This window comes from Adiantum capillus-veneris, chromosome 10 (genome assembly GCF_014529385.1).
Source record: "Adiantum capillus-veneris isolate H3 chromosome 10, ASM1452938v2, whole genome shotgun sequence".
In the NCBI taxonomy this organism is placed as follows: Eukaryota; Viridiplantae; Streptophyta; class Polypodiopsida; order Polypodiales; family Pteridaceae; genus Adiantum; species Adiantum capillus-veneris.
Genome location: NC_140940.1, coordinates 146495829 through 146514292, shown reverse-complemented (window position 1 = coordinate 146514292; position 18464 = coordinate 146495829). Strand labels below are relative to the sequence as shown.

Below are 18464 nucleotides of genomic sequence, written 5' to 3'. Positions count from 1 at the left end.
CAAAAACTCGCTTGTATTTTCTAAATAAACTTGGCTAGTAGATAATTAATGAAAGTAGGAATTAAGGTTGATAAATGAATGAACCTGGAAATTACCAACTAGGAGTTAAAAAGGAATATCGAGAGGTGATAGGGATAACCCATTGCAAAACATAGATTTAACTAGGAGTTTTGAAGATTGTCTTGAAATGACCGGGAACCAAGATGGATCTTCTTGGGTCAATTTGATTGAAAGGCCGGCCCATTGAGACGATTCTCTTAGGGAAATTGTCAAAGATTGGTTCTTTTCGGCTAGGGCAGTGTAACTGATAAGTTGTTATATCTAGGTCATTCATGCCCTAGGGATAAGGGATGAATGGGTTTGTTTTATTTTTGCCCGGCCGGGTGAAGTACCCGCGATATCTTATTGGAAATCGGGCATAATCCGGGTATGGCCTGATGCCAATAGTTGGATGAGAAGGTTATACTCAGGGAGGATGATGTGAATTTAATTAAGGAAATTTGTTCGACTTGGTTGCTTAAAAAGGAACTGGAAAGGCTAGGAATATAGGGGCTATCCTGTGCATCTGTCACCAGATGGTGCTATACCTCTCGAAATAAAATGCTTAGGAAGGAATGACTAAATTACTTGATGAGCCTTTCCCAAACACTTAATTCTGGGAAATATTGTGAAGGTGATGCCATTTTGATGGCTTGTAACCAATTATCTTGGCCTGAATGGGGAGGTCAGATGAATTGGTTGAAACTAAATGTGTTGCATGATTATTTAGGAAACTAGTTACAAGCTAATTATAGTAGATAAACGAAAGGAAATGAATTAAAAGTTTCTAAATAAATATCTGGTGGGAACAACTAGATGAATTTCCCTGAACGAGGGTATGCAACAGATTGCATGCTGCTTGTTGTTTGATGATGTCTGATAGACTACTGTCTTCCTGATTTTGTAGTAGTTAAGTACTACCTCGGGAAGGGATTTTCATGAAATGGTTCAGTGGGTGGGCGGATATGGAGGGTCACATGGCCGGATTTTGATTTAATTTTTTTTATGTTAAACGCTAGGACTACGTGGGCTAAAAATGGGTAATCGAGGACGAGTGAGACCAGGTAGGATTGCAAGATGCCTCTTCTTAGAGGAAAGTGATAACTGCCGTGCCTGCTTGTCAGGAAAAAGGGGTTATCGCCATGAACCAAGGGAGAACAAGAAAGCAAGAGCAGATTCTCAAGTTAAAGATGAAGAGAATCAAGACTAAGGACCACAATTTTGGGTGCGGAAAGCTGTTAACGATAGATTGATCATGAGAAGCGGATAGAATCATTGAATGAAGGGATGTACCCCCTTGGGTTGGCATTCGAGATAGACCGGAGCCCTGTCTGAGTGTCGGTCCCAAGTGGGAGGGATACCTGCAGATAGATCTACGTCATTCCCTGGAACGGTCTGGAGGACTGCGGGAGGTGAGTAGGGTTGAGTCTGGGTATGGCCCTCACGTAGTAGTTACTTAATCAGGCTTGTTGTTGCCGGTGAGCTCCTTGTCTCTGTAGACTTCCCAGAGACACGTCTTTGCATGAGGTGTTAACTTTGCAAGGGTTCTTGCCTTTGGCCAGTGAGCATTGAAGATTATGCATGCTCTGTGATGCAATTGGTCCAAGAGGATTTATGTTGTGAGGGATTTTGTTGGGAAAAATTTGCAATAATATCTCAACTTTTTGATCAGGTGGCCATTCTCTATGATATGCATCCTGACTACCAAGAGATGAGAGCGGATCCACTAAATTTTTGGAGCGAGTATATTAACTGAGTAAATTCTTCGTGCTTAAGCTTAAAGATTGTTTTCAAGATTGCACTCTAGTGGTGCTATGTGGTATGGGTCTGGTTTTTTACTAGAGACAACACCAAGAAAATGGTGTTTTATGACTGTCTCTATGGCAATTTAAATCCTGAGATAAATGCTGGCCTTTATTGCAACGTAACTCTAGGAATTGCGATGACTGCCATGTGGCACTGCAAACTAGAATAGCTCATCTTGGACCAATTTGGAACTTCAGCAGAGCAGACTGGCCCTCTGCGTGCCTTCTAGAAGGGTCTTTGCCACCCTTTGTAGACAATGGAAGCATTCGAGACGCACTAGGGCGTCAACGGATACGAACCCGGGCTGCTTCTCTCAGGTGTTCTAGCGAGGGGAGAGGAACCAATTGCTCCAAAAGCATCTGCTGCACCATATGATTTTTCTATTTGGTTTGCAGGCTTGGTCTTGTATGTGTAGTCATTCCTTGCAGAGCCAATACCAAAATCTAGCTCCTCCATTACAGAATTAGTCATCCCCCTTGGATGAAACCCCCAAACTTAACTCATCCTCATCACTCATCCTGTGCTTCTCAAAATATGTCTCGAAGCCAAGATTCTTCATGTCCTTCAGGTCATCTGACTCATTAGCCGTTCCAACATCAATAAGAAAATAATCCTTAGGAAATGAGGACAAAGAGACTGACCGTGTGACGGGGGGCCGACCCATGCCAAAAACCACATTTGATCGGCTACTTTATACCCGAGGTAACACTTTCGGGTCTCGTAAAATGCTGCCCAAGCCAGCAAGAGGAGAGAAGGCCTCAGAGCTCAGGCAACCCAACCAAGCCACAATGTCTTCACAGAGTGATCAAAAACCCTAGAGACCCATATGGATACTGAGGCCTTTAGTGTTTGGGGGGGTCGTCCAATTTTGTGTGGTTTCGAAAGAGTGCAACCTCCTTTTTTCCCAATTTCCTTGCGACACGTGTAAGTACGCACCTTTGAATGCGCCTTTCACCGGGTCGTCAGAACCCAGCCTTTGGCTATGTCTCTTGATAGCTCAAGGGTGGGGGAAAGTAATGGTTCAAAACCATTCACTTCACACCGTCATCCAACTCCTTTTGCATAGTGGGCCCTGCATTCTTTCAACAAATGTTTTGGCAACTTGTTACCATACTATGTAAATGACTTTGCAACCCAAATTTGTCATTATCACCAAGGTTGATTTTTAGCCGTTTTCTAGTTTCCATGTTTTAGGTAAAAATGTGAGACTATACAAAAAATACTATGGTATAGCCCCAAATTGAGAGGGCAAGGGTGCCCATAAAAATTTAGCGGATGGTCAAATCTCTTGAGCACTATATACATCGTCTTTCCTATGAATCATAATCCTTAGATATATCTATCCACAACATCAAAGGAAGATCCAAGTAGCGTTTGGGATATTCTTTTAGTTCTTTTGAATACCGACGAGTAATTATCAGTTCAATAATATTTCTAACCACTTAGAGGCAGTGCCTTCGTCTACTGTAGACGACCTTGTTGACTTTTTTTAAAGTTTGGCCATTTTCAAATTGACCGGGCACTTAGTCTATAAGGTTTTTAATGTTAACATTTAATAACGGGCATTAGATCTCAGTTTCCTGGCCAATCTGGGCCATTACTAACCCGACTGATCTCATACCTCTTTCGACTACTGTCTGCCGACTCCCGTCTTGTCGTGTTTCCATTACGTCCGTCTGGCCACTACATGAGTGGCCATCACAAAAAATATTAAATTATAACTTTTTTTTTGGAGCGAACTAGGGACGCCATCTTATTCAGGTGCTTGTTCTTAAACTATTCTCCAGTGTGTACGGCTTCTATTCTGCTTATCATACTATCGGGACACAGATAATTTTCCAAATGGTGCATTGAAAAATTCATTTTGTGTGCACAAAAATCATTTTCATTTATCTGTAAATATTACGCCACCTCTATCCAAAAACTCTCATCAAGCATCCTCCCCAATGTCTACACATAATGCATTAACCTTCACTTCAGGTCCATAACTATCTGCAGCAAAGGACCCCTCAGCCTATAGAGCCTTTGCAATACTAGATACATGTTTTCAAATCAAATCTTGGAGAGCCGCACTATAATGTAAAGTGGAAGTGATTGATGGTGAATGCTTAGGATGAGTGCTTAGTGCTGCGTACTCAGGCTTCTTTTACTGAATGAGAGATGTGCAAAGAGTAGAGAGAGAAGAGAGAATGATACTTGAGTGAGGCTCTGTGAGTGAAAGAGAGAGAGAGAGAGAGAGAGAGAGAGAAAGGAGACTAGCACCAGATGGGGTCCCAAACCGCCCTCCAAAGGCCCCCCTCTCTATCGCAAAAGCAAGTACTTGCTTTAATTACTTGCAAAAATGTTGATACAATGGCTAAATGTTGAATGTTGCTGCTGAATACTTCATGCTGATGCTTCATGCAAAAATGCTAGAATCGATTTGATGTTGACGAAGCTGAAGTTTTGCAAAATGGTAGGGCTGATCTGATGCTATAGGTTGAAAACACTGATCTGGTGAAAAAACGCTGGGGTTGAATCTAATGCAAAAACGCTGGCTAATCTGGTGTAAAAACGCTAGGGCTGGTTCTAATGCAAAAACACTGGTTAAACTGCTGCCAAAACACTGGGGCTAAATTTGATGCAAAACGCTAGGGCTGATCTGATGTTGAGGCTCAATCTGATGCAAAACGCTAGGGCTCATCTAATGTTGAGGCTAAAATCATTGGTGCTGAATTGTTGATGTTGAGGGTGCTGACGATGATGAAGGTGCTGACGATGTTGATGCTGAGGGTACGAACGATGATGAATTGTTGATGTTGAGGGTGCGGACGATGATGAAGGTGCCAACGATGGAAACATTGGTGGATGCTTGGGCTGCGTTTGGGGGGGGGGGGGGGGGGATTGGCTCGTAGGGCGATAGACTTTGGCTTTCACCCAAAACTTTACTTTAGACTTTAGGACACAGAGAAACTTTGCAAATAAAAACATGTAACAAAAATTGAAACTTCAAACACACATGGCTTGGAAGCTAGAGCGCTACCAAGCAGACACCGACACTTGTTGGCAAAGACTAGCACCCCTTTTGGTATTTCTTTATTGTATTTAAAGAGGGAATTAAATATGTGATTTCCTATGAGCTGCCCCACATAATCCGGGTTGAAAATGACCTGTTACGGGCCTAATTTTGGCAGCATAACTGAACTAGGAAGCTTCACAGACAGTATCCCCACGCAAAAGGTGACCACTTTGCAAAACCTCGCGAGAATTTGCAGCACACTGAATTCTCTGTTTTCTGCTTTGTAAATGCGGCAGATCACTTGCACAACGATCCCCTCGCGTCCCCGGACCTCCTGGGGGTAGTAGCTCGATATTAGGGACCGTTTAGGGCCAAAACCCTAAACCTACAAAAATACATAGCAGGCCATATTTCCTTGTTTTGGGCTTTGTTTCACGAGCCAGTCGCATCGATAGCAAGTCCTCAAGCTCCCGTAGCTATAGGGCTACTTACCCTTTGAATCGGATGAGATTTCTTGTGTCAAATCTCTCCGAATTCACTTGTACCTACGAGGGATTAGCAACTAGCTAATCTAGTACCTGTGCAAGAGGTTCTTGCCTCGACAACCATGCATGAACCCACACAACTGTACATACAAATGAAAAGCCCTCAAGAGGGGCACCAACTACTCTCACACACACTATAAGTCACAGTGAGTGAGAAAGGAAGCCCCAAATGGATTTTTGTGCCAATTCCAGCCTGAGGTGGCTTGGTTTGACTTTTTGAAGTCTCAGGTACCACCAAGTGTCCACTATGCCTCTTTTGAGTTAATTTCCTAGTACCCACCAACTCATAAGTGTACTGAGGGGGCGTAAATGACTCTGAACTAAGCCTCAACACCCTTTTACTGCTTGGATTCTAGTGCTGACTGGCCCGACCATCTCGTGGCGACTTGCCCCTTCCAAGTGCGGGTGAAAACTCTCGGCCGTTGTCCATTTCACACTGGCCATACAATGTCCGACCATTTGCAATTTCAAAAAGAGGGTCTCAGAAATTAACTAAAAATCATTGGAAAGAAACCAACAACTAAGGTTAGCAATTGCCATGTCCTCGTGATAGCAATTAGTAGTTGCCATGTCCTTGTGACATACCCCCCTCTTTAAATCGCAAACGTCCTCGTTTGCATGCCATATACACATGCCATTGATGATCTTGTGTTGTTAGCATGCTTTTATCATCACATGTACCTGCAAGAAAGGTCAAAACAGATGGATACAAATGACTTGATGAGACCTTCATACTTTTTCATTTCCATCTATAATAGAAGTGAGCATAATACCTTTAACACTGGAAGAGCAATACACACTTCTATTGCACTGAATCCATATGTACATTGATGTGCTAGCTCCATCATTACCCCTTCTTTGAACACGTTTGGTTGGGGAATACGTAGGTTGTAACCCAAAGGCCTCAAGGTAAAGCTGCAATACATTTGGTGACTCTGCTAGTTCATGCTCTTCCATCCACTTTGCATCCATAGGTGGATAGTTCTTGAACTTCACCAAATAACGTTTTGCAACCTGTCCCTTAACTTTTCTTTCTTTATGTGCCAAAATCTGCTCAGGTACCAAGATCCGATCAAGCTCATCGACTTCTGGATGATCTTGTTGTGGCATATCTTCTAGCACATCGCCCACAAAGGGTCTTAGAAGACTCACGTGAAACACATTATGAATCTTCCAAGTGTCATGCAATTTCAGCCTATAAGCAACATCGCGGATCTCAAGTACTTGAAAAGGCCCATAGTAATGCATGTTGAGCTTCGAAAATAGCCCTTCCTTGCCCTTCATCTTCTTCAACCTTGCATTTTCAAACCGTAAAAGTACCCAATCACCAAGTGAAAACAGTAATTCATGACAATGATGATCAGAAGCCCTTTTCTGCTACCCTTGAGTCTTCTCCAAGGGTACTTTGATTTTCTTATACATTCATCCATGTTCTCAGCATATCAATTTGCCTCAAAAATCTTGCCCTTTGTATGAAAAATGGGAGGAACCTTTTTGCCACCTTCAACAATCTCAAAAGGTGCTTGCGTGTGGCGAATGGACCATATTGTTGTACGCATACTCAAGCATAGGCAAATATTGTTCCCACTTGCCCTTATTATCTAACACATAACATTTCAGCAGATCCAAGATAGTAGAATTATCCTCTTTTGACTGTCCATCAGTTTGTGGATGAAATGAAGACGAGAACTTGAGCATAGTGCCCATGTTCTCAAACAATCCTAGCCAAAACAAACTTGTCACGCAAGGATCACGATCACTGACAATCGATTGTGGCAGACCATGGTACTTAAACACATTGTACACGAACAAACGTGCCATTTGGTCATATTTTATCTTCTTCCTTATAAGAATAAAATGGGTATGATTGCTAAACCTGCAAATAATGGTCTATATACTATCATTCCCTGTCAGCATTCTTGGAAGATCAAAGATAAAATCGATAGCAATGCTTTCCCATGGCTTATTCGGAATCGGCACTGGCTGTAATAACCTTGGTGCCTTATGCATGTCACACTTGACGTTTTGGCAAATCATGCATGCTCACACAAAGGCATCCACATCTCTCCTCAAAGTACGCCAATAGAAGAATGTCTCTACTGCTTGAACTATCGCATAAGTTCCACGATGTCCTGCATATGGTGGGACATGAATTTCTACCATGACCTTATGTCCCAATGGCCTAGTGACACAAAGTCTGCCATGCATCATTATAAAACCGTCTCTGAGGAGGTAGTGCTCATGGAGTTGCCACAATCACCGGAAGGTTCTTGTTCATGATGATCCCCAACGTTTGGGCAAGGACCTCCAAAGTGACTATCCTAGCTTCACCAAGTGGCACTACGGAATGTATACATTTCCATGAATCCATGCCCTTGAACCTTTGGAATTTTTTTTAATAAAAATTTGATTTGGAAAGAGAAATTTAGCTCAAAGGCCCTGAGCTCTTGCGCGACTACAGACGCTATTCTAGGTTCTCCTGGTTTTGCATACCCTACGGAGATGAAGACTACGTGTCCAAGGAGTCTTTAGAAGAGGCCAACAGCCTTGGAACATTCAGGCCTCTTGCACCCTCGACAATGCTCCATTTTTCGGGACCCATCAACAACCCAAGTTCACTCCTTTTGTCTCTAAGTCCATTAGCATTCAAGGTGGGTACCATAACATGCTTGAAGGACTCCTCCTCGGCGGAGAAAGAACTAGGTCTATGGGTCCAGTCTCAGAAAGGCCTTGACAATTTGCAACGCCGGCTGCTGAGGTGCTCCTTTGCAACTTGCTTATCTATGAGCGCCTACTGCCTAACGTACAGAGAAGGAATCTAACAAGCAACATCTCTGACATGTTCACTTCGAAGATGACACTAGACCTGCTTCTTCCTCTTCTCCGTCTTCAAGCAAAGAAGATCAACTCAAGTTGAGGAAGCAAAAATACCAAAAGAGAAAATCCACACAAGGCAGACAAAGCTATTGACTCTCAAGCAATGAAACCGCCCCGTAGGGTGGTAGACTTTAGCTTTCACTCGAATCTTTACTTGACTTTACGACATGGAGAAAAACTTCACGAATAAACCTGTGTGATTGGAATTAACACTTCACACAAACCACGGCTTGACAGCCAAAGTGATACCAAGTCGACAACGACACCCTGTAGGCCTCAAAGATGCCCCTTTCGATATTTATTTATTCTTATGAACTCGAGATAAAACTAGCAAGTTCCTACAAACTGTCTCGCTTTTCTCGGGCTGAAAATGGCCTACTCTAGCCCGATTTTGGCAACATAATTGCAGTAGGAGGCTTCATAGACAAAAACCCCATGCAAAAGGTGACTTTTGCGGCACATACCTGGCGAGAATCTGTAGCACGCTGAATTCTTTGTTTTCTGCCTTGAAAATGCACCAGATCACCTTTACAGTGATCCCATCACTTCCCCAAAGCTCCTGGGTGTATTAGGGATCAATTAGGGTCAAAACCCTAAACCTAAACCTGCAAACATACACATTAGGAGAAAGTTGGACTCACTTTTGGGCCCTGTAAGAAGTGCCACATCGGCTTAGAGAGAGAAAATAAAAATTTTAGATTGTGCATTTTAAGTGATACTTTTTTGCCCCAACAAAATGTCAAAATGACATTCTTTGGTAGGTAGCCGCCATCTTTATCATTCTTATCCTTCGTTCTCGTGTCAGGAATCCAACTAACCGTATGACTAATGATTTGAAATGCCAACTTACAAGCGTTCCCTCCAAAAACATAAGTCACTCAAACTCTATCAACTTTAAACTTGAGAATATGGTCTTCCCTCCAAATACCTGCGATATTTCATGAGTTTCGAGTGTCTGTCTTTTTCTCTATCAACTCTAGGAATGGAGAACGCTTCTTTTTTTGATGAAAACACCAATTTGAACTTGCAATCCTTAGCCCCTTCATCTTTAACACTTACCCAAAGAAAGAGCACACATCATCTTCATGTTGATGTATTGCAAGAGTACGCACCGTTGTAGAAACGTAGGAGGGAGTCTTTCTTATCTCAACGGGAGAAAGAACTTAGAAGGACAAACAAGGAGCATCATTTGGATTTGTGGACCGATGGGTCTATTTATCCAAAGGATCCTACGAGAAATGCACCACCTCCCTTTGCTAATCTCACTAACCTCTTACATTTCACAGGCGATTGCAAGGATGGGCTATTGGGATACACCGAACATTTGGAAATGAGAGGATTGAATGCGGAAAGGCAAAGAAATTTCCTGGCGATGGAGAACAATCGGCTGAAGAAACTTAATGAAGCATGCTCTCAAAAGATTTCATCAAACAAAGAGACAATCCAAGGCCTTGAGAAGAAGATCACAAGTTTGCGAGAGAAAGACACCGTGCTTGGTAGTTGAAAAAGAAAACGAGATCTGTGCAACATTGAGAACATGAAGATTGGTAGTGGTGGCCTGGAAAAACGAATACGAGCTTTAAGGTAACTCGAAGTTTGTTTTTTCTTTTGTATCTTCAATGTGCTTCACTAAGAAATGGATACACTTTCCTATACATGATCATAACGCATGGTGCTTTTTTGGCAGTCTTTATTGCATCCAAACTCGAACGGTGCAGGCTTCAATGCTGGAGTGCATTACAGCCGTCCAGTTCCAAAAGAAGTAGTTGAAGAGATGGTAACTCAGAAAAAATTTTGTAAGTTGAAAGGGAGGCTCCTTACCTCCTTCATGAACGAGAATCAGTTGGAACCAATGGAAGTGCAAGCAATACTTGATGAGAGTGGCATCTCGCAGATGGGATAGAGGGCACTCTTCAAAGCATTAGCTAAAAAGTCTCAAAATAAACTACAGAGAAGATCATTGCTGCCAAAGCCATCACATGTAAAGGCTACTCGCCAACACGCAAACGATGAGGTGTTTGAGAAACTTGGGTCACCATTCCATATTGAAGCAACGTTCTTAGGCAAGGGCGGTAGAGAGGTACAGTTTAACAAGCACAACAACCTCTTTGTTGATCTTGAAGCATTGCAAAGGTGTGTAGTTCACTTCTTTGACATCAGTCAAGAGGAGTGCGGTGGGGTTCTCAAGTTTGTTTTGAAGCTCGACGAGTGCGAGGTCCTGAAGAACAAGAATCTGGAGAGAGTCACAATAACCCTCATGAACAGAGCTCTGGATCCATCAATAACGAAAGAGGATCCACAATACTTCAGCGTACAATCCGAAAACAACATTTTAACTCTAGAATCATTTCAGGTATACTTCGTTCACTCTATAATAACAAAAATATTGATCATTTGGTTGTTGATTTTGTGTTTTCGTTTTTCACTGTAGTTTGATAAGGAAAATTTTGAAATCCTCGATTGGGTTTTTAGTCAAACCCAAATTCCTTCTATCATTAGTGGAACAAAGAAACGGAGTCGTTCTTTCAGTGGAAGGATTTGGTGACTATACAGTGGAATGGCACATGGCAGGTGACTTAAAGACTCTTAAGTGTATGTACAACATAACAGATGGAGAAGCTGTGGAAAAGTCATGCTTATATTGCATGGCTGATGCACAATCTCTTAAGAGTGTGCAATGGAATAGAGCTCCCAACAAACATCTTTAAGATAAAACTTTCAGACCAGTGCTTGATATTCCTCTGAGTAGAGTTCACGTCTGTACACTTCATGCACTCTGTCGAATAATTGAAAAGGTGGTTCATTTGTACATATGTTTTGCATGGACATTAAAGCCAGAGAGTGAGTCGAAAAGAGTGATCAAAGCATTAGAGGGAGTGCTCTCAGACATTGGTTTGCATTAGAGGGAGTGCTCTCAGACATTGGTTTGCATGGAGGCAATGTCAAAATCGAAGAGGGTCCTAAGATGTCTCAAAGTCGTTACAAGGTACCTAGGACAGCATCGATAGGCAGCGTGAAGACAAGAAGGTTTCTTGGGTTTAGCCTCAAAGATTCAGATAGACAAGAAAGGAGAAACCTGTTCAACAAATAGAAACAGTTACATAAAGTGGTTAAAGACAATGCTGGTGGTGGGGCAATCCAGAATCACAAGGTGAACATGTGGAAATCACTAGATAAAATTTTCCAAGTCTACGTTGAGCAGCATTCTTGGGACCAAAGTAAGCTCACATCATTTCAAGAAGCCTTGCTGGATTGGAAGAAAGCTTACCTTACAGGGTGGGGTGGACAACATATCACACATTACATGGTGGGTTAGCATTCTACGTATACAAATTTTTTTTATAAATTGTACTCTAATGACCATTATGTTTTATTTCAATGCAGCACATACTGTTCAACCATGGTTTATATTTTGCCAAGACATACGGCTCACTATCAATATGGTCCACACAAGGCATGGAAAAAACCCACTACATGGCAAAAAGAGGTTATTTTAAGCACACGAGACATGGGGGACGAAAGAATAAGGCCAATAGCCTATTAGAGTTACACCAATGGACTTATAGATGACTAATTCATAGAGCAAGGCAGAAGGAGCTTCTTAAGAGTTCAGAAATTACACGGTCTTTACAACACATCCGCAAAGAGAAGAAATAGATGGCTTGGGGAAATTCAAATGCTGGGGAGCACCATGCGAGGTGGCAACAATCACGAGTTAGGAGCGAGAGAAGATGGACCTGAGCCCGTTGTTTTTATCCCCTTGGATGCACCTCCTTCTTCCTCACTTTGTACCTCTTCGATGTGCAAGCTCTGTAGACGAGCTCGTTCCTCTGTTGATGGCAGCATCCCCACGGGCATCAGGCGTCTTCTTTCCCTCAAAAAAAAATGCTTGTTGTATGGATCTAAGCTCTCCGGTTCTTCAACCGCTGCAACCAGAGCCTGAGTTGTGTAGGACATGAAATAGGGGGCTCTGAGTGCTTGGCACCCATACCCAATGCCAAAGACGCGTAGAGAAAACTGTTTCTCAATCAGAATTAGTCTTTCTGTGTTTAGTGGGAGGAGGTGCCCACCACACAATCTTGTAATAACTTTCATTGCAAACAATGGGAACTTTGCATTGTCCTCGGAGTATTCCTTGTGGTATATTATGATCTACAAAAAAATAGTAATGAATTTATGGGCTGTAAGTGAGATGAATACAATCGCCAAATACTTGAATTGTTTCTACAAGCCTTTTTGTGGTTGAAAAACCCGATGTAGTGAGAGAATGCCGCATCCTTGCCTTGGACTCCACTGACAAGCCCTTGCCGTGAGCCTCCCGCTCTTCTAAGGAAACTATCGTCATACACTAGCACCTGTCAACAAAAAAATTGATCATGATATTTTATCAGTGGGCCATTTCCAATACCATCTGAATGCAGACAAAAATTACCATCTAATTCTCGTCCATTTCCAGCATCGACCTTCCTCACAAGTGAATAGACTGACTATTCATTACCTGAGCTCTGGGTGCCATGGGCCTACCCATGTTTTCCAAGCCGAGTTGTTTTGTTGTCGATTGAAACTGCTCATCTGTTGGCAAATTGGCCTCTGCGGACTTCGCTTCATTGAATGTATCTTTGATCAGTTGCCACCCTGAAGTAAACTGTGAGTCGCGGACAGCTGTGTTAGGAATAAGATGTTGGTCTACTCCATCATCATCCACAAATCCCATGTCTGCCTCACAAAAATTCGCAATTGCAACTAGGCAATAGTCCTCCCGTATATTCAGCTCATGCATGATATCTGTGAGAAGAACGTAGTGGGTGTTGCCCGCCATAGCAAAGTTGGGAGCGCAATTCAGAGGCAAAGTCACTTCCTTATTTGGACTTTCTTGCTTGCACCCTATTGCTGCATCTGCAAGAGAAGCAAGAGTTAAGCCCGCATCAAATGTTTCCTTTAATACCTCTACCCGCTCTTCTTCTGGGTCAAACTGCACCTCCACATCCTCTACCTTATCCTCCGGCGCCAATGGACAACTACCGAAAGTTGGTGACTGGGAAGTCTCTGAATCACCATCCCTCTGCAAGTGTAAGTAACAGACAAACCCATGGTAGAATACCACTAAGCGACACTTTTTGAAGTGATTCATACACTTGTCTTGTACAAGCAGTGCATTGGAGGGACACTTTTCTAGACAACAATTCAGTCTCCTTGAAGTACTCTTGTCAGGGTCAAGGTCGGTTGGGTGCACATATCTCATGCCATCAACTGTCATGGAATTGTCACAAATGACTGCCTCATACTGTTGCAAATGGGTTTTTAGGTACTCAAATGAGCAATCTATAATCCTTTGTATAGAAAAATCTGCATTAAACATTCCTGATAGTTCTGGTGCACGGTGATGAGCACGGGCGTTGTATAAGAACGTGAATAGTTTTTCTTCACATGTATCCTTGCCCACAATGTCTGTCTCCAGGACTATGATCCCCGTGATTGAAAGAAAAAGCAAGCCAAAACTACTGTTTAAAATTGGTCTGTATTTGGTGTCATAACCAAGCGAATATTGAGCCTCGAGTACCCAAGGTCTCTATTTGCTTGGTTCTATCCCGTGCGCTAATGTCATAATAGGTGACGTCACTTGAGTCAGAACCAAGCAAATAGGGGCCCCAAGAATCTCCGAAGGTCCCTAATCACTTGGTTTTGACCCAAGTAGAATTTTGCTGTACCCACAACGTCTGTCTCTAGGATGCGGTCCCCCATGACTAAAAGAAAAAGCAAGCCAAAACTACTATTCAAAATTTGGCATGTATTTGATGTCATAACCAAGCAAATATTGAGCCTCGAGTATCCCTCAAGGTCTCTATTCGCTTGGTTCTGTCCCGTGCGCTAATGTCATAATAGGTGACATCACTTGAGTCAGAACCAGGCGAATAGGGGCCCCAAGAATCTCCAAAGGGCCCTATTCGCTTGGTTCTGACCCAAGTTGAGCCACAATGTCTGTCTCTAGGATGCGGTCCCCCATGGCTGAAAGAAAAAGCAAGCCAAAACTACTATTCAAAATTTGGCTTGTATTTGGTGTCATAACCAAGCAAATATTGAGCCTCTAGTATCCCTCAAGTCACTTGGTTCTGTCCCGTGCACTAATGTTATAATAGGTGACATCACTTGAGTTAGAACCAGGCAAATAGGGGCCCCAAGAATCTCCGAAGGGCCGTATTCGCTTGGTTCTGACCCAAGTTGAATTTCCGCTGTAGCCACAAGGTCTGTCTCCAGGATGCGGTCCCCCATGACTGAAAGAAAAAGCAAGCCAAAACTACTATTCAAAATTTGGCATGTATTTGGTGTCATAACCAAGCGAATATTGAGCCGCGAGTATCCCTCAAGTTTCTTGGTGCTGTCCTGTGCACTAATGTCATAATAGGTGATGTCACTTGAGTCAGAACCAGGAGATAGGGGCCCCAAGAATCTCCGAAGGGCCCTATTTGCTTGGTTCTGACCCAAGCATTTGGAACATGTGAATAGAACATAGCATTGAATGTTATTAGTGATAGATATATAGGCCTACTCACTCCCTATGCCCAAACTCAAGTACGGTCACATAAGGAGTAATTATTCCAACCATGTGGTGTGAGACTTCTAATCTTATCCTAACGACCACTCTTTGGCCCTTGGAGTGTTGTTCCCATTTTGCTCTAACCCCGTAACACAGTGGCTTCGGTGTGCACACAATTAACAGCACGTAGGAAGGGGAGAGAGAGAGAGGGAGAAAGAACATGTCTCTGCAATATCTAATGGCACCGAGTTGGATGGTGATGTCGCAGGCCACTGAGAGCAAGAACCAAAAGGTGGCAATGGCAATGGCAACGTGGCAACAAAGGACACAAACCAATGGAGGTCGCTCAACACAGGATCACGAGAGGTGGCCAAGGGGAAGAGCGCAAAAAAGGCAAAGGCAACGGCGATCTATTTGTTCTACTTGGAGATGGAGATGGTGACTGCAACGGTGATCGCGTCTGACTCTAAACGGTCACTCGAAAAAGGCATGTGGGTTGCGCTCACAAGGACAACCGGTAATAAATGGGCTCAAATTCCCATGCAGTATGATTTACCAACCACAATCTCGGGTGTAATCATGTGCATAAGTATAGTTGTCACCCTCGTCGAGGTAAGCATTCTAAGTTTAGAGGCAGTACCCCCACCAAACATTTTAACTATACCCTTGCCCCAGATGAGCACTCTTCTGCCTCTTTTTGCATCCTCTACTGCCCATCATTTTAACTCTACCCCCATCGATGCTACGCGGTAAGCAAACCATCTCTTTTGTGCTCCCAACCCTTTTTGTGCATCTCCTCTTACTCTCTAGTGCTCCTCCTTTTTGCGCATCCTCCTCTTACTCCTGTTTTGCAGTGCCTTAGTGACGCAGAACTCTACACACAGTGAGGAGGTATGCTACTACACTTTGCACTTGTATTTTATGTAGTCAGTACCAAGCGAATAAGGGAAGGTAAACCCTATTTGTTGCACATGTTAGCTTGGTACTGACCATCGTCTTTATTAATGATGTTTTCTATTACACTTTTCTGAGGTCAGTACTAAGCGAATAAGGGAAGGAAAACTTTGTTCGATGCACCTGTTCGCTTGGTACTGACCTCAAAAATATAAACGATGTTTGCTATAACACTTTTCTAAGGTCAGTACTAAGCAAATAAAGGAAGGTAAACCCTGTTTGTTGCACCTATTTTTTTTAATACCAAATACACTTTTTAATTTATAAGGAAGAATCAAAATTACAACTTAACACCCATGTAGGGGATTTTGAGTTAGAAAACACTAGGGACAGGCACAAAGGCCAAGTTTTAGACTTTACAAAAAGTGGTCTACTAATTTCGGGGGGATACAACTGGCAATAAACAGTTAGAAGTTAATCCTTTTCCTTCACAGCCAGTCTATCTCTTCCTGAAGCCTCTTGGCAAAGTTCAACGCTTCCTCATATTTACTGGCTAGCTCAAGCACTTCATTCTTCATCTCCTGTACCCAATTATAGATAACATCTAGAGAGCCATTCTCAACGAGAAATCCCTGCAGGTCTTCAACCCTTCTTGCATCCAGAGAGTCTTTGAGGATTGAGACTCTGTGCCTGTAGATCCTCATTTGTTCCAGCTTGAGGTTAGCATCCTGCACAGAGCATCTAGCAAATAAGATCTTCAAACTAGGAGCTTGAAAATTGAGAACAAAAAGGAAAGAATTCCTGAGATTCCAGGGGTTGGTACTAAGGGGGAAAGGATGGGGGTGTTGTTTTGGAAGTTGAGGCAGACAGAATTACCAGTGGCTTACCTCGAGGATTGACTCCCGTGTTGACAGCAGCCACTCCCGGATTGTGTTGGTGGAGAACACTAAGGGTACCATCGGGGGAGGACCAAGGGGGGACCTCATGAGGAGGGCCCGGATGCTGTCCTGCTGGCGCTGCGGGAGTGTCCCTTGGAAAGGCATCACCACTTTTTCAAGCTTCCTATAGTTGCTCTATGAAACCTTGAGGGAGGTTCTGAGAAAACTTATGATTAAATAGACAAGATGGACATGCCTGAAAAGTAGGGCCTGGGTTCAGGCTGATGAGAGGTCTGTGAGGCGGTGGGTTGGAGTACCACCATGCGTTTACATGAGAGGTAGACGTGGGAGGGAGAAGCAATGGTACCACCCCCCTAGATTAGGGGAGGTGATGGGAGGGCACGGCATGACAGTTAGGCTAGCATGGACTTAAACGTCTCCTTCACATTGGTATTTTGTTTCACCTGTTCGCTTGCTATTACACTTTTCTGAGGTCAACACCAAGCGAATAAGGGAAGGCAAACTCTGTTCGATGCACCTGTTCACTTGGTATTGACCTCAAAAAATTTAAATGATATCTGCTATTACACTTTTCTGAGATAAGTACCAAGTGAATAAGGGAAGAAAAACTCTGTTCGATGCACCTGTTCGCTTGGTACTGACCTCAGAAAATTTAAATGATATCTGCTATACACTTTTCTGAGGTCAGTACCAAGCAAATAAGGGAAGGCAAAATCTGTTTGATGCACCTGTTTGCTTGGTACTGACCTCAAAAAATATAAACGATGTTTGCTATTACACTTTTTTGAGGTCAATACCTAGCGAATAAGGGAAGGAAAAATCTATTCGATGCACCTGTTCGCTTGGTACCACTTTTTTTGAAATGTTAAGCCCCTAGTGCTGACAAATGAAATGTCGTTTTCTGTTATGCTATTTGTAGAGATTCCTCGTGCAAAGGCCACGCCTAGAAGGGCAACAGGTGACTCTTTGAATGCTCAACCAAGAAGATGCCAATATGAGGTGCATAGAGGTGTACTGCAAGAGTTGCGAAGGATCAAACGACACGTTCAACCGGCTATTCCACATCTTCCTTTCCAACGAGTAGTGCAAGAGATTTGCGAGTAGTGGAGAGTCAGCATGCGATGGGCCAGCAGTGCACTTCTCTGCCTTCAAGAAATTGCAGAAGACTACCTCGTTGAATTCTTCAGCGATGGATATATACTGGCTGTCCATGCACACCACGTTACTATCATGCCGTGGGATTTTGACACTCTTCGGAGACTGCACTTCCGCTATGATGGTCTACTTCAGCCAGTACCTATCCGGGGTATGAGAACAATGGATATTCTTAACATCCCCCCTCTCCATCCTCGTGCACGACAGACAGAGCCGTCTAGGGCTGAAATAAACAGGAGAAGGATATGATCACGGGTCGAGAGAAACGACACAGATGGGCAGGTTAGATAGCTGCAGAGGGGCATGAGCAAGCCAGGGTGGACCCTGAGGTAGTCAAGGAAGAAACAGAGAAAATTATGGAGGAGCCAGCTAGACCCCAAAATGAGCAAGTCATGGAGGATCAGGAGCCAGTAAGGGCTGATGAGGGGCATGAGCAGGCTAGGGTGGACCCTGAGGAATTTATGAAGGAACCAATATTGAAGGAAAATGAGCAAGGCATGGAGGATCCGGAGCCTATGCCTATTAGGGAGGACCCTGTGCTTGTTAGGGAGGACCCTGTTGCTGTTAGAGAGGAGCCTGAGGTAGCCATAGATAAAGCTCAAGAAAGGCAAGGGCAAGGCTCTGCTTTACAAGGTCCATCCAACGAGGAGCCTTTATTAGATGAGTCGATTATTTTAGAGAAAATCAACGAAGAGAATGAAGAGGAGTTGCAAGTT

At 43.3% G+C, this 18464-nt stretch overlaps 1 pseudogene; it reads right to left on the bottom strand.

Annotated features, from left to right (window-relative positions):
• Positions 1–1953: 1953 nt before the first annotated feature.
• Positions 1954–13084, bottom strand: LOC147449809 (uncharacterized; annotated as a pseudogene).
• Positions 13085–18464: the final 5380 nt, after the last annotated feature.